The sequence below is a fragment of the Triticum aestivum genome, chromosome 7D, assembly GCF_018294505.1.
Source record: "Triticum aestivum cultivar Chinese Spring chromosome 7D, IWGSC CS RefSeq v2.1, whole genome shotgun sequence".
NCBI classification, from domain to species: domain Eukaryota; kingdom Viridiplantae; phylum Streptophyta; class Magnoliopsida; order Poales; family Poaceae; genus Triticum; species Triticum aestivum.
Window position 1 is genome coordinate 327,580,263 of NC_057814.1, and position 17,234 is coordinate 327,597,496.

Sequence of the window (17,234 nt, forward strand, 5' to 3'; positions counted from 1 at the left end):
CTACGCTTTGTAATGATGTGGTCTTGTATCGCTTTTATTACATGCTGTCCGCTTGAGCGCCCTTTTTGTTGGAGTAGTAGCTGTGCATGTGTACGTTGGCGTACAGTTGCTTTTTTTAAATTTCGGGCGCAGCTACCAAGACCAACCCCCGTCGGCACCCACAGTAATGCGTCACATTTATGTGATGGGTACACCTGTGGTTTTTGACCGGAGGACAGGATCGGCAGCCAGTTACCCTTCACCCCGGTAGATAACCCAGCCCCGGTGCTATATAAAGGCCACTTCGTGACCTTGCCGAGCACCCCTCATCTTTGTGCGCAGCACTCACAGCCATTCCTTGCCATGTCGACCCCCAGTATTTATCTGAGGACCCCAGACGCAACCCCGGGCAGTTTTGTAAGATTATTGTGGGACTTTACCTGCAGTACCATGAGTGCCACCCATCCACCCCAGTACGAGTTGCTCAAATCGAGGATCACCCCTTCCACCTCGAAATATTGGGCAGTGGTGCACATCCCTCCCGCCTACCCAAACCAAGATCCCACGGAAGTCTCCTGCATGGGGAAATCCATGCCGACTCCTCATATGGCTATAGAAGCTGCTGTGTACGAGGCGCTCACTCGTCTTCGATTTGCAGTACCCTATGCCAGCGAGCGAGGATACTATTATTTTCCGAGTCGTGCAGCACCCGGAGAAGTTGCATCTTTTCCCGGTGGGCGCATTGAGAGAGATCCAGTACTGGCCAACCTTGCCCAGTACGTTATCGCTCAGGAGCGTTTACCTCAGCGGGTGATGGGTTATCTCCAGAGCCTCGCTGATTTAAATCCTCGGATCGCTATTGGCAGACCACTGAGGCCTGACCAAGAAGGGCGCATTCATCGACTGGTCAACCCGCTTCCCCCGATAGAAGAGGAGTGTGCCCCAGTGCCAGAGGCGTTTTCTCAGGACCCTGTCTTTTTACCATTTTCTTTGTAAACGCCTCCAATGTATTTATTGTCCCAGTACCTGTATTTATGTGTTGCAACATGTTCGTAAAAAAAATTGTGCGACATGTCCGATTTTCTTTGGTTCCTGTATGTGAGCAGTTTTACTGCTGTTAGTTTTGTTTTAATTATTTTCTTTTTCTCTCACAACATGTTTATGAGGAGATTTCTTTCCCCGAGTTATTGCTGCGTATATATATTTTCACGACATAGATTTTTATTCGCACGTCATCGTAACAGCAAACTCTCAGCAGCCACCACTCGACCTCGAGCACTATTACAAATCCTCGAGCACATTTTGCGCCTACCTAGCCACCCTCGAGGACGCCACAATCTCAGCTAGAGAGGTTTGTTAGTGTTCATTCGAGCGCGAGCTGCCCCAGCACACCGACAGCAGTCAGCCCCGATGCCGCGCCTAATCCACGTGATCGCCGCCACCGCGGAGAGCTAACACTCGTGCGGCAGCATCACGACGATCATCCAGGATCATCGCGCACAGGAGCACGGAGAACCCCAGCAGCACCGCCAAGCCTCCACACACCAGGACCACATACCAGTCCGGCATTGCCTCCGCCATTAGAGCCTCAGCTCGAGCTCCTGCTAGCAGCAATGGAGGAGAAGGAAGGAGGAGTAGGAACAAGGCCGGGTGTGAGGAAGAAGAGAGGAGCACCGCGATCGTTTTATAGCCCGAGATCGGTGTACGGTGGGCGAGGTCCACCAGCGCCACTCGTCGCTCGACCGCCGGTGTTTGGAGGCGAGTCTGCGAGCAGTGCCGACAACGCACTGGCCCGCGAGGTGAGTGCACACTGCACCGGCAGCTAGCACGCCGCGCACTACCACGGTACGGCCTCGATGCCCTACGAGCTAGGCATCGCCGGTGGAGGAAGCGCGGGAGAACGCGCGAGAGAGAAGAGAGAGCCAGAGGTAGGAGAAGAGGCCGACAGTGGGCCCTGGGTCCACCAGTCAGCCAAAGAGAGCACTGTGCTCTCGGGTGCAACCAGCGTATTTTAGTAATATAGAATTTATTCTAAATTACTGTATCCGCGTAGAAATATCTCGTTTTCCCTAACCGTGGATTTTTCCACACTACGCCAGTGTACCACACTGTGGTTTTACACCACTTATTGCCCTCTCACTGTAGCCGTTTTTTTTGTGCAATTGAAGGATTTCTTTGATAAAAACAAATTTATTTCAAAACAGTTCTTGTCCAAAACAGCTTTTTAACAAATCTCGAGGACGAGATTTTTCTTAAGGGGGTAGTGTTGTGACACCCCAAAATTTTGGCCCTGTTTTATCTATTAAAATGTTGCCAAGAAATAAAACTTTTCCATTTTTGTCAAGTTTTACCTTTTGTGATTTTGGATTTTTGCCTCTAGTGGAAAAAAAACCTTCAAAAGTATTATTGGACTTGAATACTCTCTTTTATAAAACAATTCCTCATCAGTGGATTTAATTTTTGCAAGATTTATTTTTCCTCAAAGCTTTAATTCCTTTAAAATGATTTCTTTTGCATTTGGAGCCTGTTTGCACTACAACCTTTTGACAAAGGCATTTAAAATTTCCACCAAAAGCTGGGGATGTCATGTGATGGTTCCACATCACTTTTATGCAAAAATACCTTCTGGCCATTGGAGATTTTGAGCTCTACACCAACTTTTCCAATCTGGTCCAGTGGACACTTTTGCACTACAACCCATTTAAATATTTCTTTAAAAATTCTTCCAAGTGTTTGGAGATGTCAGTGGATGCATACAATTCATCTTCAAGCAAAAACCCAGTGATGTTCTTTGAAAAATTTGAGTGGATCAACCTCTTTTGCATTCTGGTCCAAATTGGTGATTTGTACTGCAACCTTATTTTTCTTTGCTCTAGTAACCCTGAGCTTTTTCCTACTTGTAGCCCTCCCTTCAAAGCCCTTAATTCCAGGAGAGTGGACTCATTGGAGGTTTTGAAGTGCATGCTTTAAACCCTTTTTCTTTCTGTCCAAAACTGGAGTTTTGCAAAACTTGCACTAACAAGTTTCTGGTTTGGCCCAAGTGACCTTACCACCATCTCCTGCATCTAAAGAGACCCTGATCTGGAGATTTTGGCCACTCCAAGAGTTGCCTAAGTACACTTGGCATTCTGTCGAACACTTGGTGTGCACAGTCAGCTTGAGGCATGTTTTCTGCTTTGCACTGTGAACTTGCTCCAATGACCCAGCAACCATGTCCTCTGAGTGCTTTGCTACCCCTACCTCCGTCCTGTGCAGTGCCAGCTCCACCCTCGCGCTCTAGACCATACTGTCATTGCGTCGAACACCTGCCGTGCGTGCTCTGGGCGCGCCCAGAGCGCACGTTTTGCACGCGCGCGCACTGAGCCGACACGCCGCACTGCCGCACTCGACGCAACCCGTCCCTGGCCCCTACTGCATCGCTGAACCGCGCACTAGCTCGCTCCCTGCTCCACGGCATCTCTGGCGCCCTGCTGCGCCGCTGGCCGCGCCCTTGGCGGCACGCCGGCGTCGGCAGTGGCCTCTGCCATGTTCGGCACCGCCCAAACCACGCCAGCGCGCCAGCTGCCCCTGGGAATAGCTCGTGCTTATCCTCATGCTCGTCGGAACGCTTTCGTCGCCGCCACGATGCCCTGCCACTACAGGAAAGTGGTCGCCGGCGATCTTATCCTCGGCCACCGCGGGAGCCAGCCTCAAGCGCCTATTTAAAGGGAACCCCGAGCCTCTCCGAGCACTCAGGCGACATCAGACCCTCCCCGTAGAGCTCCCCTAGCAGTAGATTGACCGGAGAGGACCATCCTCTCCAACTCCGGCCAGTTCGGCCGCCGCTAAGCTCCGGTGCGATTCGTCGCAACCAGCCACCCTTTTGCCCAACCAGCACCACCAGTAGCTCCCTCTGGTCCTTGCGGAGCTGCCCAGCTACCCAACTTCGATCGGGGACCACCGGAGCACAAAAAGCACTTCGCCACCGTAGCCTCTCTCCGCCGCGGAGCTCGCCGCCGGCGACTCCTTCCACCTCCGACGACCCAACAACCACTAGGGGACCGCCTCGGTCTAGCCGTTCCATCCCCGCCCTTGGATGCCCGTGAGGCGCTGCCGCTTGTCGACGGCGACCGCCGGAGCCCCGCTCCCGTCGGGCAGAAGAGAGGAGAAGGAGGGAAGAACGGTCAAACCTGACCAGTGGGCCCTCTAGACCCACTGTCAGTGACCCGCGCGGCCGTCCTCTCTCTGTTAAAGTGAAGGCGCAGAACTCCCGAGTGCGTCTCCTCTACTGCGAAAGCGTATTTCCTTCTGAATCGTTTTCTTTTCTGGTTTTATTTAAAACAGAGGTTTGACCAAACTTTGACTGGCTCTAACTTTTAAAATAAAACTCCAAATGAGTTGATTCTTTTTCCTACCTCTCTCAAATTTCATCTAGTTTATTTTAAGTTTATTTCAAAAATATTTGAGACAACTTTTGGTACTGTGTTTGAAATATTTGTTATTTTTATGTTTTGCAAAATAGGATTTTGGAGAAAAGGGAAAGCCTCCAAAAAGTGCATCCTTTGCATACTCTTGAAGGCAAGCATTTCTGAACTCTGGCATAATATTTTGTTGTGGTGTTCTGATTCGATCACAACACCTTTTGACTTGGAGTATGCGTTTGCCTTATGTATCGATATAGTCTCGTACATGAGTACACTTTGGAGTTGCTTTGTGGTCAACAATGGATACACTAACGATTTGGATCATCCTCGTGAACTTCTCATGCATACCGGTAGGAAGCCGGGAAAGTCGTGGTCTTGGGTAGACACGAGCTTGTCCCTAGTCCCTCGTCGAGACGAGTATGCCCGGTATGGCATGGTGAGGCTCGAGGAGTGGTGATTTATTTCACTAGTGGTAATATTGTTGGAGGATTCTTGGGCCACCTGAGTCGGTTGTAGACCGAGTCTTGATCAATAGCTTCCTTATTTGTTGGTACCACCACTTGTCCCTGCAGGGGACAGGGTATGGTTCAGTAAGTTGTCAACCCCTACCAAAGCACACACCGTATAGAGGGGCCATAGTGGAAGATACCAGAGGCCTCCGGTAGGCATGCCACTTGGTCAGGGGGCATGGGTGTTTCCGGTTGGGACCGAGAGGGGGGGGCACCCCCTTAGAGCGCGCAAATAGAAAATTGATCCCATGCTACATCGAGGTTGTAGCCTCCCCACTTAGAGTTTTGCTTGGCAGGTGTCGTGGGTGATTCCAGACACCGGTGAGTTAAGCTGGTGTGTGCAGGTCAGGCGTGTTTTCAATTAAAAGATCGTAGACGGAATTAGTCCCGAGGGACTAAGTAAACCCGTTACTCGTGGAAAATGGTACTCCCTCTGCAGAGGATATATCCTGTTGGATAGTCATGTTCTTGAGTAAGGACCACAGTCTGAGTTGAATTCAGTAACGGTATTCGGATGGAGAACGATTTAACTAGAACTCAGTAACGATATTCGGATGGAGACACGGCTAACTGGATCGTAGTAACGGTATTCGGATGGAGATACGGCTTGACTAAATTATTGGTTTTCGGATGGAGAAACGACTGTACTGAATATTGTTTATGATTGTGGCACATATGGATTGTGATCTTCATTATTTTGGACTAACCATTTACATTATGTATGTTTTTTTGAGTATTCCGGGGATGGTTCTACCTCCTGGATATTCACCGTGATTATTCTCTTATAAGCCCTTTCTGTGGTGTCGCTCAGACGCCCGACTGCGGCATGCTTGTTGTTCATTTACCTGTTATAAGCCCTTTATGTGGTGTCGCCCCGACGCCTGACTGCGGCATTATTATTCTTGCAGTTTCCTCTCGAGGTGTCATTCAGACCCTCGTTTGGCACCAGTATTACTATTCTTGCAGTTTCCGCTCGAGGAGTCTTTCAGACCCTCGTTTGGCACCCAGTACTTTACTTTGGATTATTTATAACCATATGTGTGCATCTTGGTTTTTCGTATATTTCGTGACGGACGTGTGATCACATGATAATCCGGAGCATGTCCTAATATTTTATACCCGTGTTCTTAATGTTTGCGAGTACATTCAAACGTACTCATTGGCTTGTCCCTGGCTATTGTCTTGGCCAGATTCCTCGCTTGGAGATAAGCATCGCGGTGACAACCTCGGAACCTATGTGTTGACATGTGCAGCCTCGCGAAGATAGGAGTTATCCTGGTCAGCTGTTCTTGTGGGAAATGGAGTCGCATAGACGCAGATGTATCCAACCACTTCCGCCCTCTACCATTAGAAACCAAGTGTTGTACACCTAGGCCTCAATGGTCTTGTACTACATATTTTTGTACTTGCTTGGATTTTCTTGTATCAAGTTGGTACCTCATCAGCTAACAGTAATCCTGGGGCTGGTGAGCACACAGGCCGTTTTTCTGGGAATTTATATCCCGAAAATCCGGTCTTGACAGGTCAGTACCTGTCCACTAACAGTGCCAAAAGCATGTTCCTGCGTAATACTGGGTTGGTTGTTAAGGCAATCTCGTCCAAACTGCCTCATGATCAGGATAGGCAAGCTAAAAACAATGTTACATCTGCGCTCCAGACACAAGTCCATTCCCTAACAGATACCCTTTGTGAAACAAGGACAGCCATTGTTCGATGCCGTCAAGATATGCATGGTTTTGAAACCAGACTATCAGACATTTTCTATGTCGTTCAGGAGCCTAGGAGCAATGACGACGAAGGTTATGGTGCTCCATCGGACAATACAACATGGAAACGTAATAGCCAGGTCAAATGAACTGATCTTCTGAAATTCTGGTGGTGCATTTATCTGCCAGACTGTTGAATTTTATGCCAACCTTCCTTTTATTTTGTGGTTGTAATTTGTTTTGTTGCGATACAAAATTTGTTCTTAACGTGCAGCCACCGACTGAAGAAAACAGCAAACCATTTTTGTATAGTGTAGGGTGTTCCCTATATTTGCACTGGTGTCGAACTTTGATGCCCAGTGGATGTAATCTGTGCAATCGCCTTAATAGCTTAGCATTAGTTTCGGGCTTACTTATTTCCTAGTCTTCTTTTTCCCTGGTTTGCTAGTGGCCGCAACAACCATGGGCCATATACGGACCGTCGTAATGTTGACCCTGCTACAGGCCGTAGGATCCATGGGCCTCCTACGGGCCGTCGGATAAATGGGCCTCCAACGGGCCATAGAATCGGTGGGCCTCGGGCCGTCGGATAAATGGGTCCACATGGGCTATAAACGGGCGTAATTGGTATCGGGCCAACATGATAACGGGCCGTTAACAGGCCGAAAGACAGCAAAGGCTTAATTCTGTCACAGGCATAGCAGGTCGTTAATGGGCCAGAATATAGGATGGGCTGGAAACGGCACAAAGGGTTAACATGCCACAAATGGGCCGATTCTAACCATGGGCCGATTTTGGCCCATTAGGGGAATAGGCCAGTAACGGGCCGGAAGTAATCGAGGGCCGGAAAGGAGCCCAAGAACGTATGGGCCGTCAGTAGGCCAAAAGCTAACACAGGCTGGAAATGGACCATGTGAATCATGGGCCGTTGATGGGTACAAAGAAATTTATTGTTCATTATGGGCTAGAGTCACCGTGGGCCACTAAAGGTCCTAAAGATACGAAAGGCCTCATATGGGCCGAAAGACATCATGGGCCATACATGAGCCGAAAGTGAAACTGGCTGGTGTTATACTCGACGGCCCACATGACGTTGTTGGGCCGATTCCGGGAAGGCCCTAACGGGCCGTGAGTCACCAGGCCGTAAGATGGGCTATATGTGAACAGACCGTTAACAGGCTTTTCATGGGCCGGCCCGCTAACTTTTGACCAAGTCAAACGGGTCGGCCTTTATAAGCTAAATGGGCCAGTGTTGGGCCGTCGCACGTGTCGACATATCATAGGCGCCTATCTGACCCAATGATGAGCTGACACGTGTTTCCTTCGGCCAATGAGAATTTTACACATGGAAAATCCCCATTGGTCCTGGCTGTTAACGGGTTATCGGATCCAAAACCGGACCAGATAGCTTAAAGGCGACCCGTTATGGTGGATGCCACGTGTCGGCTACCCTTGACGAAAGCACTTCCATGACGCGTCATTTATCGTCATGGAAGTGAACACTTCCATGATGATAATTTTGGTATTGTCATGGAACACTTCTACGACAGCACAGGCATGCCTATCTTTATTTTGTCATAAAATCGTCATGGATGTACATACATGACAGAAAACGTGACCTACTGTGACAAACACGTATCATCACGGAAGTGTATTTTTTTGTAGTGTCATGACTTAAATTTTCATATTGTATAACTTTAGCATGCTAGTTGTTGATATTTTTTCATATAAATAAGGTCAAACTTTATGAAGTTTGACTTCAGACAATTCTTATATCTAGAGTAAAAAGGACCGGAGGGAGTATTGAACACACCTTTCCATTTGATTTAATAATGGTAGTGTTTGGATACTCTAACATAGCTAGAGGTTAGAGTTAGTTTCTAGATCATGACGGTTAAAAGGGAGAGAGAGAGAGATTGGTGGAATAGTAGATTGTATTGCTTGAGCCTCGTGGGCATATATATAGGAGTACATGGTCATCTTGTAGTACAAGTCAAATCCAATGATGTCATACGTTTCCTAAATTACAATGATACTCAACAATGACTAACCCTGAACTAACTCTAGCCAAATAGGTGTTTGCATGACAGTGTTAGATTGACAATAAATGCACTAGGAGAACTAGCCCCAATCAGTACCTCTTGGGTGGGATAGTTGTTTTGGTGGGTTTGACGCAACTAGCTCAAACTAGCCCTTAGGTTTGGATACTTTAGGGCTATTTGATCCCAAACTAACTCAAACTAACTCTAACCCATGGATCCAAACAGGGCCAATAACTAGCATACTTAGACCTGCACAATACAAGTTTGAATGACTACGTTTGCCTGTTTTTAAATATTAGGCATGTTGTTAATAACACACCTTTCCACTTCTTGTTTTTAAATATTAGGTTTTTAACAATTTGGTCTTGCACATGTAGGTCCTGCTGTCAAAGGTTTTGACCCACTATTTGACCCTTTTACATATGTGGAAATGAGTTGTCCATTAATATCAGTCAAGTCAAGACACTCAGAAAGATTGTTACGATAAAGAAATTAGCGACAAAAAACAACAAGATCTTTGTATGCACAATGAGGTAGACATGAGTTCACTACGGGATGGTACTAACTGTTATACCCTTTCCTCCATAACTCAAAATGGGCCTCGCAGCCTAGGAACAGCTCGCAAAGGGCGACGAAGCCCGCGATGTGCAGAATGGAGCCTGGCGTGAGATTGTGCAGTTGGAGGCCATAATACTCCAGGAGACCTTGGAGGAAAGGGTGGATTGGAAATCCAATGCCTCTTTATAGGAAGGAAACGAAGCACACTCGCTCCCCTTCAGTAGGATTGGGGAAGTTTTCTGCCAGGGCTTCGCCATTGATGGAAGTTAATCCCGCCCGAAAGGGGACTAGATCCGCGGGAGGGAGATACCCCTGCGTCTGAAGCTTGGTTAGCTGGGCGTGGGATACTGAGCTGCCCTCCCAATCGCCTTTTTGAGGGACGTGGGGGTGTGAGGAAGAATTGGGAGTGCCAGCCATGTTTGCGCGGTTTTCCTGTGGCAAGCTCTAAGGATTTTCGCCTGGTGTGGAATGGCATCTGAGATCCAATCTCCTTAAATAGACGCCTTCCCTACAAAGTCAGGGTGTTATCTGTAAAAACACTTGGATCCTCCGTATTCGTCTGGCACGTGGAAGCCGAGGCGTATGATATTTAATGTAAAGCCAAAGTTGTCTGAAGTATCTTGGAGGGCCCACCTTGCAAAGCTGAAGATATGAAGCCGGATGCTGCGTCGTCACTGAAAAGCCGAATACAGTTCTTTTGTTCAAATTGCTTTGGAGAATTCTGAGGAGGAGGAACCCGCCTTGCAATGCCGAAGACAATCTGCGCGCGGGACACGTCGTCATTAAAGCCTGGTTTGGGGTCTACTAAGGGAGTCCTAGATTAGGGGGTCCCCGAGCATCCGGGCTATGTGACATGGGCCAGACTAATGGGCCGTGAAGATACGAGATTGAAGGCCTTCCCCGTGTCTGGACGGGACTCTCCTTTGCATGGATGGCAAGCCTAGCGTCCGGATATGAAACATCCTTTCTCTGTAAACCGACTATGTACAACCCTAGCCCCCTCTGGTGTCTATATAAACTGGAGGGTTTAGTCCGTATAGATCATCAGAATTCATACAGGCTAGACATCTAGGGTTTAGCCTTTACGATCTCTAGTTAGATCAACTCTTGTAACCCCTATACTCAGCATAGTCAATCAAGCAGGAAGTACGGTATTACCTCCATTAAGAGGGCCCGAACCTGGGTAAACATCGTGTCCCCCGCCTCCTATTACCTTCGATCCACATACACACAGTTTGGGACCCCATACCCGAGATTGGCCGGTTTTGACACCGACAGCGACCTCGAGCTTCATCCCTGAAGACAAGCTCTCCCGCAGAGCGTTCACACTCGCGGTCATGGTGGATGGGGTACCAGGTAGCAGGACGGTGTGCTGTGGTGTGGAGTTTAGCTGGGCGTTGCCGCTTTGAGTAGCACATTTCGGTGAGGCCAAGCATCCGGGTGCGTCATTAAGTCGCCAGAGTTGGTTCCTCGGGCACCGAGCCTCTTAATGACGGCATACGGACGGACGGCATGAATGCGGGCAACTGGCCCCGGCTGGGAATGCACCGCGCGACGGCGCGAGGACGAGGGTTTTTGGTGTGCCAGGGTAGTCAGCTGCGGTCACGGCAACGTTGGATATGCCCTTTGCTCACATGCGATCCCCACATGTCATTGAAAAGGCAGACGACCCGGCATGGTCTCAGGTCCTGGGGATGCAGTTGGCCGCGCTACAACACTCCGCGGACGCGTCGTGGCGCGCGCGCACTTTGGCGCTCCGTGCATCCTCGACGAGCCGGGTATTGATCTGCTGGTCGCGCCACACTGCTAACGCCACCCTCGGCACACTAAAGCCGTCCGTGTCCAGCGACGATGAACGTGTCGCTAACTGTGATCGCCGTGTCCAGAGGCGGTGCGGGAGCTGCGCCACGTTGCTGGCCCCCACGACCCACATGAACGGTTGCCAGTGGCGAGGAGGTCGTGGGCCAGCTCGTCCATTGGACTAGTCTGCGCCACGTCATCCCGACAAGTGTGCCCCACATGTCGGTTTCCCTGTTTTCCCGGCCAAATTCGAGCGTTAGTGCTCCGCGTTGCGCATTAGACGCAGAACACGTGATTTTTGTGCCCTGGTTCAAATGTGGTATAGTACCAAGTTGTTACACTAGCCCCAAGTGTGGTGGTTTTGGGTACGGTACCACCCTTTTCCTTTTCAACTAGTGAAGTGTAACACTTGATTAAGTAGTCCGATGGTGTGCTAATGTAGGTGTCCGACTGTTTGAAGGAATAATTGAGGTGTGCCCGTTCCGTGCCCTCATTTAGGGGTCCAACTTACCATGTTCCGGCAGTAGTAACTATACTAGTTCCTGCATACTCCCTCTGTTTTTATTTTCTCCGCATTTTAGCTTTGCTCAAAGTCAAACTTTGTAAACTTTGACAAAGTTTATAGACATAAATAATAACATATACAATAACAAATCAATACCATTAGATTCATTATTGAATATACTTTCACATCATATAGATTTGCTATTGTAAATGTTCATATTTTCTATAAATTTGGTCAAATTTTATGAATTTGACTTCAGTCAAACCTAATACGCAGAGTAAATAAAAACGGATGGAGTATCTTACTCCGTGACCAAGACGGAAGGGTAAACGAGACAACTTATTGTTTATTTGAGCCGTTTAAGTATAATCATGTGGCGTTGCTTATTTCTCATTCCTCTCCAACCCTCTTCTCCATCGATCATGCCGCCATCCGGTCAAGTCCATCCCCCCGCATGCCTCATTTGAACATTCCGTCGAGTATCATTCGCATGTGGGCCCAGACCATGCTTGTATTTCCAATGTTATAATTTGTCCGACATGCATACAGACAAACGGTTCATTTAAAGTTTCACTTTGCCTCCACTATGTGTTGCTTCCCATCTTAGTTTTGACGTCCCATTCGGTTCATGCCCCGACACATCTTGACGAGATCGATTGATGTTGAGAGATCAAATGCGTGTCGTGCAAGGAGATAAAGGTTTTGTTTATTTCTATGATAGAAATGACCCGGGGGTCTGTGGGGATCGGAGGTAGTATATTGTACGTTCAAAAGCGAAACAAACGTATTGTACCCACCCTAGTCCTCTTTCAATTGATCTTCAGACCCCGAGATGAAATCGAGAGAGAACGAGTGGGTGCATGTGTGATACCTAAGGAGGATTCAAAATTTTGAACCGGTGATCATAGCATCAGCAAATCATATACAAAGTGTATTCCATGTTCGTTTCACTTTTCAACGTACAATATATTCCCTCCAATCCTTTCTAGTTTACATATAAGTTTTATGTGTAGTCAAAGTATCTCTACTTTCATCAAACTTATAGAAAAAATTATCAACATTCAACAACGCCCAATCAATATTATTAGATTCGTACGTACTCCTAGATTTGTATTCAAACAGATATGGTTTCCAATTTGTTTTCAAACACGTGAATGTGCTTGTTCTCGCGCATGCTCTTCCTACTAGGATTTCGCCATGTATAGCAAGTCCAATAGTAACTTTTTTTAAGCTCCCTGTCCAATAGTACTAGTGGAGTACTGACAACATCTGCAGTAGAGTATGTAGTGCTCATAGTACTAGTAGTATACTCCCTCTATTTTTATTTACTCCGCATAAAACGGAGAGAGTAGTAGTATAAATGACGCGGGCGGGGGAGGGGGAGGGACATCAGTTTGCTCTCAACAGCGGTCCCACAAGCGAGCGAAAACGCAAGACGAAGCGCGTTCCATTCGGTGAGTGACGTAGAGGGTCCAACGTGCCGGGGTGCAATGCGAACGCGACAAGAGCGATGTACTGTCAAAACTGATTGACCGGTCATCACAGGAACCACTATTCACACCAGAACCTTCGTTGCTCGGCGTACGCCAGCCACTGCCCCAAAACCACACCTCCTCTCCAGCCCATTCCCCCACCTTTCGATCCCCTAGACCGCATCAAACGTCCCCTAGTTCACCGTAAAGCCATGGTGCGCCGCAAGATCACGTACTACAAGATGCTGACGCCGGAGCGCCGCGCAGAAATCACGGCAGTGGTCGGCGCCACAGACCTCCGTTCCCAAGCTCACTTTGCGGCGGGCCAATCCCTGAGTTCTCTGGAGCCAAGCTCCGAGGAGGAGGAAGCCGATCCAATGTTCATGGCGAAGGTCGCGGCGCAGAATGCCCCCGATGCGTATGAGACAATGGACGTCGACTTCGCGCAGGCGTCCGGGTCCCCCATGGTGCAGGCGGACCAGCGGTTCAACCTGGCGATACTAAAGGAGGACCGGGAGGCGGAGGCTCAACTCGACGCGGAGCGCGCTCATGGCGCTGCCATCGAGGTCCTCCTGCAGGCGGAACCTGATGTCGTGGATGTGAACCGGGCGGCGGAGGCTCAACTTGATTAGGAGCGCGCGGATGCAGCTGCCATCAAGGCCTTCCTGGAGGCGGAATCGGACGTCCTGGACTTGAACCGGGCGGCGGAGGCTCAACTCGACACGGAGCACGCGGATGCTGCTGCCATCGAGGCCCTCCTGCAGGCGGAACCGGACGTCCTGGACTTGAACCGGGCGGCGGAGGCTCAACTCGACGCGGAGCGCGCGGATGCCGCTGCCATCGAGGCCCTCATGCAGGCGGAACTGGATGTCCTGGACTTGAACCGGGCGGTGCTCTCGTCCGTGCAGAGCGCCAGCACGCTCCGCGTGAACGAGTAGCGGGAGGCCCAGGACAACCATGGTGTGGAGACACACGTCGGCAGCTACAGCTAGTTTGCGCCGGCAGCCAAAGACGATGAGGCCGTCTCGTTTCGCGAGCAGTGATAGTTTTTCTTTATGTTGTTGTTTTTAGGGATCTTTTGCTATGTAAAAACATATATTTCTGCAAGTCGCCTGACTTTCATCATTTGGGTCACTCGACCATTTCAGGCGGTTGGATGAATATCCTACGTCTCCTAACCCTTCTTCCTCACCTCTTCTTCTTCCCCAACAGACCACCACACGGGCCGTATGGATCTTCCCCAACATGCGTTGGATAAACATACTGTATGAACGAAAATTATGTGTCAGCGGTAGGATGGATGAGTTTGGTTTGATCACATGCGGTAGCCCATGTCAGTGAGGGTGCATTCCCTTGGTTGGGTTTGCGGCGTGCAGGAGCGACTGTGTGAGGGTTCGGTGCGACTGCGACAGCCGTGCGCAAGTGTACCTCCTTTTCATTTTTAAAACTTTAGGCAAGCTTGGCAAAATGTGTGGCGAAGTATGGCAATGCAAGGCCTAGACCCAAACAGGATACAAGTACGTATGTAGCAGTACTACTTGTGTTAAAAAACAAAGCCGGGGTTTTCCTTCGCGAGATTGATCGATACAAATCCTCTTTGGCGTGTCAAGTAATGCGTAAATTTTCTCCAGCGCCCAAAGAGTTAACCATCTCACTCCTCATCACTTTATTAATGCAGCGCCATGCAAACCAACCTTCTCACTTTCGCATGCATGCAAGGGTATATTAATGTCCTTGGTTGCTAGTACGCGGCAAACCCCATCAATTTTGCCTCGACTATTGTTAGTGGCCTTCTACAAATTGTAATTTTGATATACTAGCCTTGTGTACAAAAAATGGAGGTACTAACTATTTGACTTCCTTCCCCATTGCGGTGACGTCGACGATATCTCGAACGTTGTGGTTTGGCAAAGTGCGTTCGACGGAGAACACCATTGAGGGAGACCACGGTAAGTCGTTCGCAAGTACTGCCTACAAGCCGAGACAACTGCCTTATTTGCATCCAAGAAGTCTGTTGAACCAAAGGATGCGTAAATGTACTAGTAATACACAATAGCATCGTCCGTCCAGATTAGTGCGATAAGGTGGTTTCTCGAAGAAGACAATGGAGAAGCGGAGTCAGCGAAGAGTGAAATGATGGTTGCTTCGTACGTGCTTTGTGATTTGATGCCTCACTGCTTTGTGATTTGTGGTAGAATGGACAGGGGAGTAGACTGTGTGCTCTATACTGTACATGCGTCCAAGCACGGGAGAAAGAGGAGTGAGGTTTCACTTTTCTATTCCTTCAATCAATCAATTAGGGAGCTTGGGTTCCATCTTTTTGGCTTTGGCAGCACCGTCCACAATGGTTCCCATCGATGCCAAAAGCTATTTTCACATTTGGCTACACTTCATGGATGCCCTTAACCGTACCACTTGGTTTTGCTCCTGTGTGCTATCTATACAAATCTCAATTATATTGATATAAAAAATTATAGTTTCAAGATTAGTAAAAAGGAGGTGATTTTGCCGCGCGGATGGCGGGGGAGGTTTCTTATTTTTAGAGGACGTTGGCCTGGCGGTTTGCTAACATGCGGTCCCACATGTCAGAGCTTTACCAAGCCGATCCGTGACCCACATGAGGAAGAACAATGGCAGAAGCAACACGTGGTTAACTTGAAGAAGATGAGGGAGAAGCGGATTCAGCAACGAGTGAAATGATGGTTGCTTCGTCCCTTCAACTTCTTTTTTTAGCATTATTACTTCGTCCCTCCAACTTAACTGCGGCAAAGGTGCAGCTTTGTGATTTGACACCTCATTGCTCATTACTACGCCAGCGCCATGACTGGGGTGCTTCACCCCTGCTGCTCTGCACTGTTATTTCGGTATGGAACGTGGGCCCCGTTGCTTGACGTCCCACATGTCGGCGAAAGGGACTACAACATTTATGAAAGCGAGCGCTCCACTCTTACAATGGAGGAGTACACGACACGGCGGCCTAGTGAACTGTTACTTGTACTGTGGTACTACTATAGTTTTGTTGTTTCGCACGATCCATCGATACAAACCCGATTAAATAGGCAAAGGCGGGATTTTTCCAGCGCGGTAGATGATACTAGCCATACATTTCAAAGGCAATTTTAATTTATGCAAACTGAATCATTAAGTAACAATATGAGATCTAGTAAAACTAAAAACACATATGATTTATTGTGTTAGAGTGTAGTAGTAGTGTTGTATTGTATAGTTGTTAGATGTAACATACGAGAACGTGTAGAGTTGTACTTTTGGAGGGCCTACACAAAGAAATTGGGCATAAAGTGGATTCAAATATTTGTATTCGTCTTCATAGCATTTGTAACTCATATCTACAGTTTGTACAGTAGACGTGAATGCTTGTTCGCTCTTACGAAACCAGTACAACAATAATGAGGTGCCGTGCGCCAATTTAGGCACTGGCACGTTGGCCTACTCGGCTCCACAGAGAGAGCGAGAGAAGAGATAAATACACGGGCGGTCAGTGTATTGCAAGAGAAAAGCATAATACGGTCACCGGACTTCCGAATACGCTCATTACGGTTAAATTGACCATGCTCCTTGTGGGTCCCATCTGTCAATTCGCATAGGAAAAAGGTCAGTTAAACACAAATTTACGCAGGCGCGTCAAGACTCCAACCCATGCGCGGGAACCACCTGGTTGTGTATGTGTCTGTCAGGGCCTGATGTGTGTCCATGCACGTGTAGGTTGAGCACTTGAGTGTGACACTACTAGGGAAAACCTTATACACAGCATCTTAGCTGTAGCGCTGGACAAAATCGAGCGCTACTGCTACTTAGTAGTAGCGTGTGTAAATAAACCACGCTACTGCTACGATTTTAGCAGTAGCGCGTGCTAGCAAAACGCGCTATTGCTATGTTTGTACTGGGCGCAGATGGCTAGGCCCACTTAGCAGTAGTGCGTGTCCATAACCGGCGCTACTACTACGCTCTGTAGCAGTAGCACTTTTCACGAAACCACGCTACTACTAACCTTACCTTATCCTCCCCACGCGCCCGACCCTCTCACTCACTCTCCATCTTAGTCACTCTCGCCCGCGCCGATACCCGACGTCCGCCGCCGCCGCTGCGCTGCTCCTCCATCGAGGTACTCCCTCTGTCCCTCCTCCTCCCTCCTCCCTCCTCCCCTCCCTCCTCCTCCCTCCTACTCCGGCCGCCCCCTTGTCCCTCCTCCCTCCTCTGTCGGCAGCCCTCCTCCCACCGTCCCCTCCCTCCTCCTCCTCC